Below are 18,259 nucleotides of genomic sequence, written 5' to 3'. Positions count from 1 at the left end.
AGAACTGCAAAAGTATAATACAATGCTAATTCCCTTTGGATTTTTTTCTTTCTGTTTTATGATATTGAGATGTACTCTGAGGGAAAAATAAGTGTTGGTGTCATCAAGTTGATAGGTGAGAGATGGCAAAAGTTGTGGGTAGAAGCTGCTGTTGCCATTAATTAGGTAAATAAAGTCAAATAAGTCTGGCATTTGGGGACTACAGCTTATCTAAAAACTTTCTCAAGTATAGCAATACAAGTCAAAATAGTCTTGGACCATCAACAGTCCCCTTTTCACAAACTTGGAAAAAGCAAAGACTGACTGCTTGATGCTGGGAAGAGGAGTGTGGCAAAAGCATTTAACTAAACAGAGATAAGGATATTCTGAGCTTAAAGATGTGATGTCCCCATGGTCATGGAATGGAAAGCAGCCTTGCAGTAAGGAAACTAATGTCTTAATGACCTCAATTAACATTCATTCTGTTTGTGCCAGGATTGAGTGTTGTTCTTCAAGCCTCCTAGGTGCATATTGGGTGAAGAGCAGACAAATGTAAATGACCTCATTTTATCGCTTGGATGGCATGAATACCTCAGAGACCACCTTTGACTAAATTAGAAGCCTGGAATAAAGAGCAGTAGCTCTGTGTGGTCCACAGAGAGAGCTGCATTCTTGGGGTGCCCTGGATTGCCCTCTGAACACTTCACTGATCACATGGGAACCTGGAGTCATAGCTCAGCCCTTTGTTAGTGTGAACTTGCTCTTCATATATAATGCAGCTGACCCTCATATGCCCAATCCTGAATTTGTGTGTCCCTTAAAGTTGGGTTTTTTTGTAATATTTCTAGTGTTCTCTTAGAGGAGGCATTGTTTAACTGTAAGATAAAAGCCTCCAAAATTACAGAAATCAGAAAACAGGTTGTCACTTTGTCTCTAATTCATGAGGAGATACTGTTCCTATAAATCACAAAAATGTAATAGCTGCAACTGCAGACAGATCAAACATTTGTGTCAGCTTGTATCCTAAATCTGTAATGTGTAGTGTCTAAAATTCAGGTTAAATACTGTGCCTATCCACCTATATACAGATAGACTGGCTCTAACAACATGAAAAATTATTGCAAGTGCAGAGAAGGTCTTGAATCAATTCTCAGTCTGCTTTTGTCTTGGTAATACTTCTAACTGAAATATCAAGTGTATAAATGTATTGCTGAAGAATAGGCCATCTCTGAAAATTATCAGGTGGTAACTTTGCTTTCTCTCACCTAGCTTCCATATATTTGGAAGAGAGACCTCTTTATTTACATGTAAACAGTTTATTCAGGTTGCACAGTATTTAAATATGGCAAGGAAACAATAAACAAATCTATTTTTCCCACTGTGGAAATGCTGTGGCTGCACAACTAACTTTGATATGCTATCACATGTTATTTCTGAATTATTTTAAATTCTTGCCATAATTGCATATGTTAGTCACTTACATTCTCATATTTATTTAATATGCCATTGAATAATTGAAGTAATTGCAACAAGATTTCCTTCAATGTCAGTCTCATCAAGTGTCAGCATTTTTAGCCGAAGACACCTATGCTGGTACAGAAAATTCCTGATAAATCATGATTTTAGAAGTCTGTGATTTTCATCATATTGTTACTACACAGATAATGAAGAGGCAGACAGGAGTCAGTAATGAGCACCTTGTTCAATGATCTTGATTTGTCTTCCAAAACACTTCCTTGCTTCCTTTGCCATTTAAGCTCATAGAGGTCCCTGGATTCCATTAAACCACTCTCTGGTACCCTTTACTTTTACCCAAGATTCATGTTTGTTATTTGCATTATGGCAAACCTAATTTCACTTAAACTTAATCTGATCCATCCACATGGATTTATTTTCATTATGGACCATGGGAAAGGATAACAGGAGATGTTTTCTGAGTCCCTAATTGCAGAGGTCCCAGTTTTGAATCTGCATTCTTATGGGACATGCAGAATGTGTATATATATGTAGAAGCTGTGGGAGGAAAGTGTACAGAGTAGGGAGAGATCTTTACATCAATCTCTGAAGTAGCTACACTAGGGTAGTACTGTTACCTGCTTCCAAATTTCTTCATATAAACAGGCTCACTGTGGAGTAAGCCCTGGTTCATTTTTATTTTAGGGACTTTTGCAGCAGATGAACAGAAGTTTGATAAGAGTGTGACAGCTCTTTGAGCATGATTCAGGTGGCTAGGTTTGTTTTCTTTGTGGAATTTTATGAAAAATGTGGTTTGAATACATACCTGCAGGGAAAAGTTGACTCTTGGGCTTTTTGTTTGTTTGTGTTGTTGTTTGTTTTGGATTGATGTTGTTGTTGTCTATGTTAAAAATAAAATAAACCCTCTAAGGCTAGAACAACTTCCTGCTCTAGTGAAATATTTTGACTTTACTGGAGTTTTAATGATACTATATGGAAAGTAAAAGCAAGGCACAAGGTGTAGAATAAGTGCTTAAGATATGGCGGGCCTCAGCTACAGGTTGGCTGGGCACCTGGTCCCCCAGCTCCTGAAAGTCTAGAAAGGACTGATGGGTTGCCCTTGGCTGGATGCCAGGTGCCCACCAAGCCACTCCATCCCTGCCCTTCCCAGCTGGACAGGGGAGTGAAAATAAGATGGAAAACAGTTGTGGGTTGAGATAAGGCAGTTTGCTAAAGCAAAAGTGAAAGTTTGCATGCACACAAGTAAAGAGGGGAGACAAATAGGTTTATTCTCTACTTCCCATCAGCAAGCAGTGTTTGGCCATGTGCTGGGAAGTAGGAACAAGTACAGGCCACTCTTCTCATTGGATGGCTTTCTCTTCTGAAAATTCGCTCTTCACTTGCCTTCTCCTTCAAAAGTCTCAGCAGCTTGCCATGTGGGACTTCACACAGCAGCTTCCCACCTCTGATGGTTTTCTCACATCATGTTTCCTTTATGCTTTAGATTTTTGTCTTTTTTTTTAGTCTATATACAAACTGAATAGACATTAAATAAAGATACAAGATTGTTTATCTCTCTCTATGGAAAACTGCATTCAGAACACATATAATGACCTTGGCATTCTGCTTAATGAGTAAATGGAGTATTTGGCCATATCTGATAATGAAAATGAGGCATGCTTAATTAACTTAGCACCCAGCTAATCAGCAGTTAATGCAGTTCTGAAAATTGATAAATTATTTTATCTTAGAGGGTCAGAGCATGCATGTAGAGAAGGGACAAAGCAGGCCTTTATACCTTAACCATGCAGCAAATATAAATGGCAAACAGAAATTGGTGTAACCAGAGGTTTTGGTCAGTAGCATGGCCTTGATTCAAGGTCTGTTTAGCCACCTGCAAACTGTTTGACTCTAGAATGTCACTCTGTTAGTTGATATCCTGCAGGCAATTGCACTGAATGATCTGTCAGCTAATGAGCAAAACAACTCTGCCATTGATGGGACCAACAAGTTAAATTGGATTCACTTTAAAAAGAACACCCAGAAGTGTGGGTTTCAGTTGTCATGGTGTGAATATCCCAGAATAGCCTTCCGAGATGTCATTCAAAGTAAATATTAAGTTACAGTGCCTGACTGGACACCTGCAAATATCTCTGCCCTGATTTTAGTTGGCAACAGACAGTGATCTAGAATTGAATGAGGTAATTTCCTCTAACATCTTTCCTTCTCAGCAGGAATTTTTCTATTAGTCATAGGAATGACTTAGTATTCAGAGCCCAAACAGGGATGTTTGAGGAAGAGGTCATTGATTTAGTTCTCTGTACTACAAGGGATAATCAATGTAAATCTTGCTTTCACTGTTCATGCTCAGAAATCACACATTAACAAAGGATTTAGTACAGCAGGAATCCTCGTTCCCCTTTTTCTATTTTCTGAGAACTGATTTTTTTAAATTTTGAAAATATGAAATGGTTTTCACACATCTTGATCAGCAAGTAGCAGCTATGAGGATTTCTTTTTTTCTGAGAATTTTTCCATTTACTAGAAGAGCAGAGTTAAATGTGCTAAACAAAACAGTATCTACATGCCCTGAATCAACAGGAATAGGAACAGTGTCCAGATGTTGGTGCCACAGCCTTTGAGCTGCTGCCTTGTCCCTGATTTTGGCAGCAGGGGTGCCTTTAGAGGCCATAGGATTCACCACACTTTTCACTACAGGAAAGCAGTCCTGGGCATTTCAGGCTTCCCTGTGAAATGGATGGGAGTGGGGAAGATGAATCCTCAGCCTCCATGTCAGGCCTGTAATTCTTTGCAGATTTATCTGTCACATAAATCCCTGCAGATGCAATTACTGGTTTTGTCTTGTTAAGGCTGGACATTCTACACACAATCTTGATAAATGAGGGAGCAAGTGTTCAAAGGTGGAGGGAGTCTATGTTCAACTTTTTCTCCTTTGTTCACCCACCTGCTTGCTGGTTCTGTCTGTTTTGAACAATCATCACAGATATAAAACAATGAGAAAGTGATCTTAGTTTTTACTGTGTATATGCTAGAATACTCCTTTCAGCTGTTGACTTTTTACAGCATCAGGGTCAGATGTGATGTTTTGTGAGTTGGGGGTTTGCAGACTTACCCTAAATATATTCTGAACATATTGGTCAAAATATAAATTCTTGATCTGTCATGAGGAAACTTCATTTAAACTGATTTTAAACCTGATCACTCTACCCTGCCTGGTGCATCAGCTGTGAGGGGACCTGCGTATCAGTTGGGAATCTTCACAAACTTCCGGAGCTTTGGAATTTACTTGTGGAACAAAAGGGAAGCTTTGCCAACCCCTGCTGCAAAGCATCCTGTAGCCTTTCAAATGACAGATTTTACTTGGCAGTGTTGGATTTCAATGCAGTCAAGAATGTACCACTAAGGTATTGACAAAACATCCTGTCCTCTGAGATGAATGTTTATTATAGTGATGTCTGAGGAGATTTCAGCTTTTTCTTTTTTTTTTGTCAGACCAATACTGCAAAGTGTACACAGACACTGACTGAATTGTTAGCAGGGATTGCAAAGAATGCTAATAGGGTTGTTACAGCAGCAGTGTTCTAAGAACAAAAGCAAGGTAAAGACTACATGCGGAAATAGTGTTTTCAGACTTACTGATAACTAGCTATGTCCTGTACAGTTTCTAGAGTAAGGCATTTCTGTTATCAAAAATATTGGGACGCCAGACTAGAGATTTTCTGTAAACATCTGTAAATAAAAAAGTTGCTTTTGGAGAGCCTTTGGAAAGAATCCAGATGTTGCCTCTGTGTTTTGGTTGCTATGCTGCAGCCTTTGCTCACCATGTTTTTAATGGAGTCTGTTTACATGTGGGGAGTAAATGGTGGGCACTTGATCCTCTGTGTGAAGTTGCACTAGGTTAGATAATGTGTTTTGCGGAGAATGGCATGAAGAAACACTGAGTGGCATGTTTTTCTTAGATATTTCTCTTTATCTTGGTATTCTATAGTGTGCACAGCATCTGTACAGCCTGTTTGAGGTGATAATGGCCTCTTGCCTAGCTGTAAGGCTGGTGCTTGCTGACCTCATTGCTGGTATTGAGTGTGCTTTATCTGTCTCTTATGATTCAGCCTCAGTGGGTATTAATATTTATCCTTACAGCTGAAATGGATTTTAGAGAAGGAATCTGTGTGTTGTATTTTAGTTATTTATCACTTTGCATGGTCTGAAAATCATGTTGATTTCTTATGATATTTGATGGTCACACTGTAGAGTTGGTGAAACTCAAAGTGCTGTAGAGGCTGTTACTGGAAAGAACAAGAAGAGAGAACAGCACCTCTCTCTTCACTGCCAGTAACACCCAGCTTAGACACTGCTGAGCTGCCGTGGGGCAGGAGGAATGCCTTGGGCTGGGTTTGGGTGCCAAGGTGCTCTTGGATACTCTTGGGAAGGTACCCAGACTTAGCCTGTATCATGCTTCAGTTTCCTTGCCTTCTTGTGAGCCTTGCTGTAATCGAAACTCCAAGCTGGAGGAGAGCAAAGTAGTGTGTTAAGGGAGTCCTGCCTCCCATGGAGACTACAATATGGAAATCAAAATCTCTTGGATGCCTTCAGCATGCTGTGGTTTTCTGCAGCAGCAGCTGATCTGAGATTAGAAGTCGCCTCTTTTTCACAGATAGACTGATAGTGAGAATGGTTGTTCTTATTTCTAGGAGGACTTCCTTTTTCTGAGAGTGTGGGGAAAACCCAAATATGCAGCAAATGCAAGATAGGAAAGAGGGAGGGTGGTTCTTTCTGCAGTATGCCAGCAGACCTCAAGGGAACACCTATTTCTAAAGTGAATTAGCTTGGTGATTATAGAGGTCTTATAAGGATTGAGTTCTAATATAACCCTTAGGTGTCCTAGGTTGGATTCCACTGCATGTCTGTGTTCCATATTTTTGGCTCCCAGTATGTGGTCTGCTTTCCATGTTTAACTTAACTAAATGAGCACAAGTCCTAGTCTTTCAATGTAAAAGAACCACCTGAACTCTTCAGAGGCAGTCCAGTTAGAGAGAGAAGTTATTTTCTTTAGATATGAAATCTCATTTAGAGAACTTGCACCCAATATCATTGCTTTAGAATCATACACAAATCCATACATATAAACATATTTGTGAGTGTGGGTATATAGATATTTATGCTTGTGCAACATGACTCCAGAACTCACATGTGGTCAGAGCAGCATTTCCTTAATAAAAGGATGTTTCCTGTGTGTCTGTACCTTTCTGGATTAATTCAAACTAAACATTACTGACTAAAGGGTGTGATGTTAAAGATGAGATCTCATGAGTCCTTGATACCATAGTAAGGTATTATGTCATAAGTCCTAATTGCCTCATATTTCTGGGATTTGTCATTCCTAGGTCTGGTCACAGCCATCCCAGGATTACACCACTAATCCGAACCTGTTCAGTCACTTTCAGCTGACAAACTCCCAAACTGCTATTAGTTTGCAAATATGGCAGTTATGATTTTGTGTGGGGTGTAAGTGGCATTTAGTTGACTGGAGGGGTAAGGCAGGGAGAAAGCTCTTTTTCTGTTTAATATTTCTCGTTAACTTGTTGCCTACAAGATAGGTTTTTAGCATAAGATGCAAGAATTTGCCTACACAAAATTTCCTATTAATTTAGAGAACTAAAAATGGAAAAAGACTCCCCCTTCCATTGTCTCTTCTATTCTGTTCCTTGAATGTCCCAGTTGGACTTGTAATGAATTATTTCCTCTAGATGTCAAGAAAGTTTACGCTACGATCCTAACTTTGTTTCCTAGCAACTCTTAATCCTTCTACTCATGAAGGGGGGTGGTTTATACTTTTAATTAATGTAATTCTAAGCCACGGCCAATGGAAAGCAAATGCTGTTGAAGAATAAATGTCATCCATGCTTTAAACAGAAAGCAAAAAGTTCACATCATAATTGCTTATCTGTTTTAGTGTTGCATTTAATTTTGATGAGCGGAGAGGGTTTTTTACATGTCCTTGCATTTTAAATATAATTTTTCAGTTGTGGTTGTCAATGTGGTTGTGACTACCTTCAACCATTTGGCTTTGGGACTTAAGGATTGCTGCTTGTAGAACTTCTGTTTAGCAACTTGTATATGAGGATCACCAACATGGTACTTGGAGGGTATTTTATTATTTTTATTATTTTACTTTTTTTTTTTGTGGTCCTGCTTTTAATCTCAGTCTTCTTACCTGGATAAGCAGGCTGCTGAACTGGATTATGGTGAGATTGACTTGCATCCTACATTAAAAGATTTCAAATGGACTGCATCTCTGGTCTGCAATAATCATGTAAATCAAGTAATTGAAATGCTTGCACCAGTCCCTTTATTGTGATTTTTTTTTTAATTTCTGAGCTATAAAATACTAGATATTAAAGTATTTTTCCCTGTTCTCTCTCACTTCTTTGTCAGTAGCATGTTGTGAAAATGGAAGTTGAAATTCAAGTATCTTTTTGCTGTAGTATAAGCAGCCCATGGATGTCAGCTGTTTGGGAATTATGGTGCCTTTAGAAATTTAGGAAGAATTAAACATCTGATTTGTATCTGAGATTTCTGAAGAGACTAATGAGATGGCATGGAAGCAAAGTTAACTAAGCATTTACTTTTCAATGATAGATTTTCTACATTTAGAAATATCAGTGTGTCTTTGTAGAGAAATTACAGATCTTTCTCATGTTGTAACAAACTATCTTTTCTGTTAAAAATGTCAAAAGCTTTCAGTAATTTGCTTTTTGAACTCTGCAGTGGCAAGAAAGCTTCTTTTTTTTTTCTCTTCTTCAGAGAAAGAGGAGTAGCCAATATCTCAGGGTACTGAGCAGACCTTCAGAAGGACCTCAGCAGGTTGCAGAGAGGAATCATCTGAAATTCAACAAAGGCAAAGGCTGCTGGGGAGGGATAACCCAATGCACCAGTACAGCTGAGAGAAGAGTATCTGAAGGGAGGGTGGCAAGAGGATGAAGTTTGGCTTTTCTCGGTGGTGCCAAGCAATATGATGGGAGGCAACAGGCAAAATGATGCACAGGAAGTTCCATGTGAACAAAGAAGAACTTTACTGTGCAGGTGACAGTACTGAAACAGATTTCCCATTGAGCTCATGGAGTCTCCCTCACTGGAGATGCTCCAGAAATGTCTGGGTGCATTCCTGTACAGCGTGCTCTAGGATAACCTGCCTGAGGAGGTTGGACCACATGATCCCACTATGGTCCGTTCTAACCTGACCCATTCTGTGGTTCTGTGAAATTTGTGTGAAAACTGCAAAACAAAGTGATTAACTGCACAATATAGGAGATGCTATGATGGTTTAGAGTAGTAATATATTTAGGGTTGTTTTCAATAGTCTTGGAGATGATAAGAAAGGGGAAATGCTTTTTTCCCTGGATTTTATATGAAGAAATATTTCTAGAGAATGCTTCCCTCTTTATATTTTCTGCTACTGTAGTAGTTTCCCTTATTTTTTTTGAACAAGTCATCTCAAACTTTTTCTCAGTTTCTTTATACAATCAATTTGGATTTCAAATTGCTCCTTAAACACCAGCTTAAATAAGCTGCCTTATCTGTGTACATTACAATTGTTCTTACTTATAAGGCTATATATTTCTCTCATGGATACTTATGTAATGGAATTAAAGCAAGTTAATATTTGAGATTTTAGGTTTTAATCTGGCCCTGTGTGTTGCCCACATAGTATCAAAATCCTCATCTGAATACAGGATATTTGTTATAACTATGGTGTTCTGTAATGCTTTTCACTGTGGTAACTTACAGGGTTTGTTGTTACTAGTGTATCTATTTTCAAAATGGAACGATGTCTTCCCCTTTTACATAAAGATTATGGAGAGGCAGAAATATCAGGATTAGAAAAATACTATTTTGAAACGCTTAAATGAAGACACTAAAGACTTGATCTTTCTGTTCCTACATCACAGAACTATGTACCTTTAATGCAGGCATCAAGTTCAAAGCTTAAAGGAAACCTTTAGCTACAGCTGCTGCAGAGCTCCTGCACGAAAGGCTTTTGCTGTGACTGCTCCATCCCTGAGCAGCCTCATCCATCCCATGCAGTGGCTCAACCATCAAAAAATTGTGAATGTTTAACAGAAATTCTGCTGATCCCAGTGTCAAGTCATCATCAGTATGAAGGAACAAAGCTGTCCCTTAGCAAATGGAGGCTTTCACTGAGTGAGCACATCCTCTTAATTAGGGGAGGACATGCATCTTGCCAATGAGGTTGAGCAGGATTTGCTGGCAAGGGAGGAGTGGTACAATGTGCACCCTCACATTTTGAGTACTGTCTGCAGTTCTGGGCACCACAATATATAAAACATATTAAGCTGTTATAGAGGATCAGAGGAGGGCAATGAAGATGGTGAAGGGCTTTGAGGGGAAGATGTATGAGGAGTGGCTGAGGACACTTGGCTTGTTCAGCCTGGAGAGGAAGAGATTGTGGGGAGACCTCATTGCAGTTGAAACTTCCTTGTGAGGGGAAGAGGAGACACAGGCACTGATCTCTGAGGTGACCAATGACAGGACCTGAGGGAATGGCCTGAAGTAGTCAGAGGGAGGATTAGGTTGGATATTATAATAAGGTTCTTCAGCCAGAGAGTGGCTGAACACTGGAACAGGCTTCCCAGGGAAGCGGTCAGAGTACCAAGCCTGTCTGAGTTCAAGAAATGTCTAAACAATGCTCTTGGACAATGGTGTGATTCTTGGGCTGTCCTGTGTGGGGCCACAAGTCAGACTTGATGATCCTAATGGGTCTCTTTCAGCTCAGCATATTCTGTGATTCTGTGAATGTAGAAACTGTGAGCTGCAGTTAATGCTGTGTGAAGAAGCATAGGCTTGCTACAACACAGCTGCTACCTTGGAGGTAGTATCTGAACCACTCTTGATAAACACATCTACCCACACAGCACCCTGATGAAACAAATAATTGCTGTTATTTCAGCTGTACAGCTAGGGATGTGAGACAGAGAATTGAAGCTGTGTTAGAAATATGTGACAAGAGAGACAAGTGCTATGAGCTCTGAAATAGTATCTCAGTTGTAATTACTGGTGTCTCTCTGTTTCTGGTAGCCTTGGCTTTTCCCTGAAGCCTTGTCATCATTCTGCTCTGCTATCTCTGCCACTCCACCCTGTGTTCTGGATCTCAGTGCACTCTCCTTCTTTGCCTTCCTGCTGCAAACTACAGTGCACTCAGCCTTACCCAGATGCCTCAGTTCCCTGCCTTAACTCTTTATTTTGGTGTATGCTGTAGTTGCAGTCTTTTGTTTTCTTTAGCGTGTTTCTGATGTACAGTAGCACTTTTGCTCATCATTAAAGGGCTTTTATCTTAAAACTGTGTTTCCTGAAGAGGTAGCACTATTGCAAGGGGAACTTGGTCTCATGCCTGCTATCATTCTACCCTTTGTGCTGTGGAAATTTTATAGACAGGACAGAGCCATTGAGGGAGACTCTTTTTGTGGTAACTTATGTGCAGTACTTACAGCACCACCAGGACATCTTCTTGTTGAAACTGTGTTGAACTATAATTTTTGAAGTCAAGGATTAAAATTTGTCTCCTAGCTATGAAAGTCTTAATGCCTCTGACTATTTTGCTCCGATCTTTTTTTCCCCTCCTGTACTTTGACTGAGTGAAGTTTTAAAACATGACTGCTCATCAGAATGTGTAACAAGGTAATATTGTAGGGAAATGAAGAGGGATAATACCGCTGCAAGTGCTGTGCTTAATGTGATGGAAGACAAGTTTTTAAAAACTCTTTAAATAGATATTCTGTAGTCATTTCTCCTGTCACTTTTTTTCTGCTATGTGGAAAGTGTTAGGTACACAGAATCACAGAGTTACAGAATGTCCTGAGTTGGACGGGACCCACAAGGATCCTTGAGGTCAAGTGAATGGACTGTGCAGGGATCAAACCCATGATCTTGGTGTTATTAGCATCATGCTCTAACCAACTGATACAAATCCTTCCCCACTTCTAAAATTTTTTTTAACTTTCATTGGTTGCTGTAATGCAAGAGTAAATATACTGAAACATATCAGCTTCTGTAGCTTTATATAGTGGGAAATTTATAGGATAATATCAACTTTGCTAATATCTTAGTGATGCTATTCACACAGTCTTCCACCAATATGAAAAGAAAATAATCTCTTCCAGACAAAATTACTGCATGTTTGTAATTGCTTTCTGTCTCAAATGGCTTGTACAACTTCTGCACTAACCAGAAATAAGGTGGCATGTTTGAAAAACAGCTTTGAAAGCTGCTTAAAAAGTCTTTTTTCAGAAACTGGAAAGCAGACAGCATTGACTCAAAAGCAAAATGTTCTGCCCAAATGCTCCATCTCCCTCATCTCAGTTTTGGTTGCTGACCTAGAAGTTCACAGACCGATAGGTACATGCCCTTTTGCGTCTTCTTGAAGTGACAGAACACCCCAAATACTTCTGTTACATCTGTGTTGTATTTGCTCAGTTGAGCACCCAGAGCTTTCAAATTACTACCCATTTTGTGATGCTTTCATTTCCAGGACTAGTAAATCAAATACAATGTTTTTGGAAGAGCTGTTTAGGTTTGCTTTTTTTTTTGTTTTGTATTTCCCCAGATCATGTATGCCCTGTATTCTCCTATCGCTAAGGTCAAGTTGGAGTTTTGAATGCTTAGAAGCTGTGAAACCTCATGGATGGTTTCTGGTGTAAGAACAAACCGTGCCTTATTACAGGAATGGCAGCAACTTCCTTCATGGCGCACAGTGTTGCATCCTCTGATAGAGGCTTGTGCTCCTTCCTGTGAGCTGTTAACAAAACAATTGCTGTTACGATCCCATTTGTACACTCTGAAATATTTTAAAGCCAGGTATTTAATCACTTAAGCTGGCACAGTACTTCACCAATGCGAAAGCTTGCAGTTGAACATCAAAGAGGACTAATTAACTTTCAGCTATCTAATGGCTGAAATTACTGGCTTTGTGATTTCTTGATTTAAGCTAGAGTTGAAGAAACGTTCTTCTTTGAGTCTAGTCAGGAGGAGTTGACAGAGGGGAGAGGAAACTTGCATAGCTTTCATTTCAGCATGACTTACTGTACAGAGCAGGATCTATTCAATTACACTTGCAGTGAAGTATGTACGTGAGTAGAAGGCAAAAGATATTTTCCTTAAAAGTTTTAAAAATCTTATGGACTTGTAAAAATAGGGGCCATTAGCTTTGTGGATCTCAGAGATCTGGAAAATGACACTGCAGCACCCAGTGCTGTCATTCATTTGTCAGAAGCATCTTTGAGAGTTTGTGGTTTTCCAGTTTCCTGGATTTTTTTTTTAAATATATTTGGCTATTGTGGAAGAGCACAAGTGGGTTATCTTTAAAGAAGATTTGTAATACTGAGCATTCAGATGAAGTTCTGATTGCTGTGGATGGACGATTTTTGAGTCAGTCTGGCATTGAAGGGAAAGTGGATGGAGTTGGTCTGCCTGTGGTGTGTGCTTATAATATACTACATACAGAGGAAAAAAGCATGGGGTTAAAATGCTCAGGTTAAATAGATAATGTCATTGAGTACCTCTACATATTACTAAATTGTACAATTATGGATGGAAAGTTTATTTCTTTACAGTTTCTCATTAATATAAAAAAATGGAGATCACTGAGCCTTCTCCTTCTTACTCCCCATAATCTCCTCTAAAACAGTTTATACAATGTGTAAAACATTCCAGTATTCCGATGAAGTAACACACTCAGAATATTTATTCTTCTCCCCCAACCCCTGTAATGTTTAGAATATGCTCATTTCATTCTCTCTTCAGTTTTTTATTTTGCCACCTATTTATACACATGTGCTTCAGAAAAGTAGTCTAGGATCTAGCATGATTTTTCTACTTTGCCAGTACACGAAGTCTTTTCCCAGTAGATGTTTAACACTTCTTGAAGCAATCTAAATGTAATTTTTCTTTTCCAGCTTCTCAGTCTGCCTGCCAAACAGACATACCTATTATTCACAAGGTATTAATCATCTGGACTGATACATCTGGACCAAAAGATGAATAGTGCAGAGACAGCTTTGTGTAAAGAACATTGGGGTGATCATCACACCTTGTGCTGTGCTCCAGTCACAACAGACAGGATTCACATCATCGACCATTATACTGGCACAGCACTGGTGTCTATTTGAGCTCTAGCCAGGTGAGACACTTGGTAGTGAGGAAAGAGCCACGGGTGCTTTTAGGTCATAGTTTGTCTGACCTGTTTTAGATCTAGTAGATGCCAAGACAAGATGACTCATACCCTGTGAATGCCCATTTTTTTCTACTGACTGGAAAGAGAACCGAAGGTGACTCTTGCAGATTGCAGATTGACACATCAGTATTTGCCGTGAACCTTCCCATTCCGTTTAGGCTAGTTATTGTGAATTTAGCAGTGTTTTTCTTCAAAAAAATGAACCATCATACATCAAGAAATGAAATAAGATGTATTTTTTGCATCTTTATAAAATTAGAGAGCAAGTTTGTTGATATTTGTGGTGTTCTTAGCAAAAATGTTTAAAGAGGGAGTAAAACACTGTAACAAACTAAGCAAATGTGGAGCAATTTTCAGCCCTTCACTTCCTGCCTCTTTGCGTCTCTGTGATGTGTCATGTCTGCTCATACCAGAAATGGGACTGCTCTGTATTTTTTTACAGTATGCAAGGAATGTGTTTGCTTTAGCTGGAAGTAATTTAAAAATTCAATAAATCCTTTCACACCTTTCTTTTAGTAGTGGAATTTGGTAGATTAAGTAAATGAATGGCTATTACAGATTATTTCAGAAATGTATCTTGTATCCTGTTTTATTGTCTGTTTACATGGTACTGAGGAAAATACTTTGACCCTAGTGAGAAATCTGTTACTGAAGAGTGTATGTGATGAATTTGTGGCTGAAGAGAATTTTTTCCTACTCCTTGGAATGGTAGGATAGTATCAGAAGAGGGAAAAATTTTAAGAATTCCAAAGTAAAATGGGTATGCCAAGAGAGTTAATGAAGGCAAATGTGTGTATTCTTAATGGATTTAAGCCATGAGATAATGCATTTCATTATCAAAAAATGTCGGTGAACCTGAAAGGAAGCAATTCTATATGGAAGGGAGTAATGTTTGCCAATGAAGGAGTTAATGCTTTGTACTAAAGAAATCTTACCTGTTTCTTAGCCAACCTAATAACATTAGGTATAAGTCACATATCAGTAAGACAGCTGTTAACCTTGCTTTCACTTTAGGCATCCTGTTGAGCAAAGATTTTAAAGTTAATTGCTTAATGTAGATTCATCTGTGGATTCTAGAGGTTCCACTGAGGTTTAAGAAATAGATAATTTCTGTTCTTCAAAGTCTTTGTGCTGTAAACTGTGATCCTTCTTTGTATATCTGAAACTCAAGGTCCCTTGCCAGGGTTGCTGAGCACTTCTGCCAGAATTTCTCTAACGTCAGGTAGAAATTTAGAGGGTGATGTTGGGCCAAGTCCCACTGTCAGTAGGGAGAAGATGCTTGAAATGGTTGTACATGTTTATTAAACTACTCTGAAAAATCTGAGTAGCATTTCCTCTTGGCATGTTATTTTGTGCATAAATATGCGTAAGTATACAATATATACAAATGAAAGTGTTACTGATAGCACCTATACTGAACTGTGATGCAGAGAGAAGGAAAAGTGCCAGAACTGCACTAATAAAATTATGGTAACAGCAAAAGAGGTTTCCTTGTTACTAAGCTCTTCTCTCACATGTATTTTACTACTGACCCTTGTTTGTTAGTTCAGTGTAGGCATTAGATAATGTGTCATATCAGGTTTTTGGAAATGGGTATGTTCTTAAATCTATTACACAACATGAAAAGAGAAAATTTTGGAGACTGAACATAAGGATACTGAAAATGACTCCTTGATTGCAGGTCATGAATAAGATGTTAACATCAGTAATGGTTGCCTTGATTCATTTCCTGCAAGATGTGATGGGTATCTGGTTGAAAAGTTGCTGTCATTTCTGGTAAGATTACAAATCCTTTTGCCTGTTTGTTGGGAATGTGTGGACAAAGTCAGGCTAGGTGAATGTTCTAGCTATTTTTTGTTAAAATAACTGAAATTAAATTAATCAGGGGGTTTTATGATGACTCTGACAGTAATGTGGAGTGGTAGAAAGTATGTCTGGTTTTATACCACTGCTTCAGAATAGTCAGCTTTTGTGGCTTGTGATTCTTGTGTCCTTGCCCTTGAGGGAAGTTTTCTTATTCAGGTAACCTAAGTTCGTCAAAATATTGCTCACACCAGGCATTCAGAAGATTATTTTTTATTTGAATTGTAAACTGATAATTCAGTGGCAGTGATTTTGCATTTATAGGTATCAAATTATTTCTGGGGAACCTGAAACTGAAGGAATTAAAACAGAGAAGGGCTCTATGATGAGTATGAATTTTAAGAAATATCTTTGTAGATGTACAACACCTTCCAGTCTAATACTACTGATGCACAGCTACTGAGATCTCAAATACTCTGACTGCTCTGCAGCAGCCCATTCTATGCTAGTAATGGGGTATCAACATGATTTTTTAAAAAAGTAGGCCATTTTAGTTGCTGTTTAGCACTGCAACATGGTTTTCCCCTTTAGCTAAGAAAAAGTACTGAGTCCTGCCCAAGCACATGGCTTTGCTGTTAGATGGAATGGATGGCTACTATTGCTGGCTGGGTGAGGGAGAAGAGTATGGAAGGAATCTTGTGCTCCTCATGGAATAGGATGGAGCTTTGCCCTTTACTACTACTCTCACATTTTCTCCCAGCAGTTCCAGGAGCAGCAAACACTCCTGCTTGCAAATCTCTCCTGTTCCTCTGCCCCAAGCTGTTCTGACTGAGTCAGGTCTCTCCTCTGATCTTCCCAGTTTTGCTGCTGCCTGTGTAGGACATGAGGTGGCATGCACCAGATGTGGGAGATGGGAGTTTGGGTTCCACCTGATGCTTTACCAAATTGACAGCATGTAGGTATTTCTGGGGTACAGTTTTGGAACCGTGGAAATACAGAAAAGATATTGGGAAGCAAAAAAAAACTGCTTGAGGAGAGTTACTTTTTTCTTTTGGTCGTATGGGTTAGAGGAACACCAGACATCACAGCAGTACCTAAAAACTTTTGTGGAAACATGTTTTCAGGCAGAGGGTTGGTGGGAGCACTTCTGTGCTTCTGTTAAAAGACTCTGTGGCCCACTTTGCACAAAAGGCTGAATACAACCAGCATAACCTTTAAAGAGTATAACCTTTAAAAATTTTAGCTCATGTTTAAGAGTGTTTGGTCTATGTTAGAAAGGTTTGATGTTTGAATCTAATCTCAGTTTTGATCTTGAGAATCTGCAGCTAGAGCCTTCTGTTGGTTCCCGTTCAAAGTTTTTTCTAGAGGAAATACAAGTTCTTTCCCCATATACTTGTTGCAAATGTTGTGACAGTGTGAACCTGAATACTTCTGAATCCAAATGCTTTTAAACCAATACTTTACATGGTCTTCACAAACAATACATTCTCTTACAGTCTTTTATAATTACAGGTTATACATATTTGCACTGGCATTGCTGCTGTTGTGGTTTTTGCTTATTTAAATGAGAATTTAGCAGGAAAAAAAGGAAGAGATTTAGTGGGCATTCCAGCCAGAAGATGCGCATCCACTGATATTGGAACTCAAGATACTTCTATTTTTGTACTACATTAGTGTGTTGAGTTGACTCCAGCTAGCAGTTGAGTTCTCCCCCAATAGCTCACTCATTCCTTGCAGCAGGATAGGGGAAAAAATAGAAGATCAAAAGGAAGAGAAACTTGGGTCAAAATAAAGGCAGTTTAATAAGTGAAACAAAGCTGGATGCAAGCAAATCAAAGCAAGGAATTTGTTCATTGCTTCCCAACAGCAGGTGGATGTCCAGGCCCTTGCTGGTAAGCAGTGTCTCAGCACATGTACTGGCTGCTTGAGAAGACAAAGATCATAATCACAATGCTCCTCTCACCTTCTTTTCTCTGAGCTTTAATTGCTGAGCACAATACATTTTAGGGTGTATCCCTCTGGTCAGTTCAGGTCAGCTCTCCTAGTTCTGTTCCCTTCCAAATTCTTGCATCACTGGGGGCAGAGTGGAAGGGAAAAATCTAACCTAAAAAACCCCCACCTCGAAACCTCTTCATGCTGTGCATGCACTGCTCAGTAATGGCCAGTACACTGGTGTGTATCCAGACTGGTTTAAGATATATCTAAAGCACAACATCATGCAGACTTGTTATGAACAAAGTCAGATTTGGCCTGGTCAGACTCAGTACAATTAAGCAGTCTAATTGTGCACTTGTTTTACTGTCTGTTCATTACAACTATACCTGGTAATTTGGCTTTGCTGCATTTCTCTGGCATTCAAGGCTCTATCATTATTGGGTTTTTGTTTCCTTGGAAATCACTTCTGTGTTTTCTTGAAATCCGTCACTTAAATAACCTGAAGCTCTCCTTGCCAGTTGCTGCTTGTCTGTTCAAGCTGCACCCACTTAGAAAAGAGAGGATGTGTCTGATAATTCCAGACAGATGGGATGGTCTTGTCACAGAAGCTACGGAGGGTGGCAACTAAACAGATTAAACTTGATGAAGTCATTGACAGATTTGCACAATTAACATACTGATGCATATCTTGCTTCCATCTGTCAGCATGCCTAATTCATTTCATTACTTTGAAATTCACTTGATGTCCCAGGCTGATTTTGTGCCATAACTCACCTGCTCTGCTACTTGTGCTCTTCTTGAAACAACCTCTTCGAATTA

This window comes from Pithys albifrons, chromosome 1 (genome assembly GCF_047495875.1).
Source record: "Pithys albifrons albifrons isolate INPA30051 chromosome 1, PitAlb_v1, whole genome shotgun sequence".
NCBI lineage: Eukaryota > Metazoa > Chordata > Aves > Passeriformes > Thamnophilidae > Pithys > Pithys albifrons.
Note: the sequence above shows the minus strand (reverse complement) of the source record.